The sequence below is a fragment of the Bison bison genome, unplaced genomic scaffold, assembly GCF_000754665.1.
Source record: "Bison bison bison isolate TAMUID 2011002044 unplaced genomic scaffold, Bison_UMD1.0 scf7180017864180, whole genome shotgun sequence".
Classification (NCBI taxonomy): Eukaryota; Metazoa; Chordata; class Mammalia; order Artiodactyla; family Bovidae; genus Bison; species Bison bison.
Genome location: NW_011494752.1, coordinates 16,090,404 through 16,092,193, shown reverse-complemented (window position 1 = coordinate 16,092,193; position 1,790 = coordinate 16,090,404).

Sequence of the window (1,790 nt, the reverse complement as noted above, 5' to 3'; positions counted from 1 at the left end):
CCCTATGAATGATGCTCATACTATGAGTTAGAGCATCAAGAGGGGGGAATGAAGGAGGAAGCAGACAGAACAGGCTCCATCTTGAAAGCAGGACTCCATCTTGGGCCAGACTGTGGACTTTGAGTTAGATGCCCAGTATCTATGGAAAGGACACACCAACTGGAAAGCCAGGCCCCCTGGATGGAAGAGCCCCAGGGCTCGTACCTAGACTCTCTGTTGCCTAAAAGAATACCCTAATTATCTGTGTAACCAAATAGGATCATAAATTCTATTATGCTTATTGGGGTATGACCACAGGCCTATTGATAATTGTCCACTGTTAACTACCTAGGCTTAAGGCATATGAATCACGGGTTATTCATGTTAGTATCGAATACTAACTTCGATAGTATCTTTCTTTTCCTTTGTTCAGACTAGTTTCAGGGAATTTAGGGAGGTGGGTTTGGGCACGTACACTTAGGGTATATAAGGTTTTTAGAAAAACTGGTCAGGGTCCTTGGCTAAGAAGAGACTCTGCATTGGGCCCGCCGGTGCAATAAACTGCACTCCACTATCTACATTGACCTTCTGAGTGAGTTTCTTTCCCGGAACGTGTGGCTACAATATGACCACAGGCCTATTGATAAATATCCACTGTTTATCTAGTCTTGTGACACATGAATCATGGGTTAACTTTGATCGTACCTCTCTTTTATCTTGTCCAGACTAGTTTCAAGGACTTTGGGGAGGTGGGTTTGAGCAAGTACACTTAGGGTATATAAGGTTTTCACAAAAACTGGTCGGGGTCCTTGGCTAAGAGGAGACTCTGCGTTGGGCCCACTGGTGTAATAAACTGCACTCCACTATCTGCACTGTCCTTCTGAGTGAGTTTGTTTCCCGGAATGCGGGGCTACAACATTTGGTGCAGGGGCCGGTAACTCCTCACTTTGAGGAGACAAGTCCCATTTGGGACTACTCCGAGGCTTTGCAGCTTGAATCTTCTAGAGGGGGGCAGATGCCTTGCCCTTCTGGAAGGATTCTGCATCTCAACGCCTGGACCTTTCATGTTAGCAGGTAGTGGACGGTAGCAGGGAAACTGAGCGCTCAGGTGAGGAGGAACCCAGGTGGAAGAGGGGGCCTGATCACCTCCCTGGGAGGGACTAGCGGGGACCCACAGGACCTGGAATAGGCAGGCGGCGATTCCTTGGTACACAGGTCAATGAGCGTGTGAGGGCTTAGGAAGGGAATTTGCCAAGGTCCTTAAGGAGGTGTGTCCACGCCGTCTCAGGGAAAATTATTACCAGCGATTGCCAGGGCATTTTTAGGATAGGAAATGGGTTCTTGTATGTTCATATTCTGCCCTCCCCCAGGAGGTGTCCCGTCTGCTGTGAAATGCTTGACCCCCTTGGAATTGTCAGGCTAGAAGAAGGGGGATACATAAGTGAGTATGAACTGGCTTTTCCGGAGACGGCCTGGGACATGGGATATTTAACCCATCTATGTTTTCATCTGCACCTGATCAAATCCACCAAGGCAGAATGGACTTTAAGGGAGAAACAGTCTTGGACCATGTGGTGTTCTGGTTCGGCCTTGCTGACCGGCAGGTGAAGACACGCCGATCCCCCTTCTCCCTCTGGGATCTGGCAGGATTTGGACAAGGATGACCTGCCCCTTCCCGATACTGGATGACGACTCGCCCACCGGCCCAGTGCTCCACCAGGATCGGACGCCGCCTTAATGCCTGATCCAGGGCCAGGGGAAGTACCTGCAGCAGCCGCTGCTCCTCCGCCAGCTCTCCCAGAGGTCGTAGA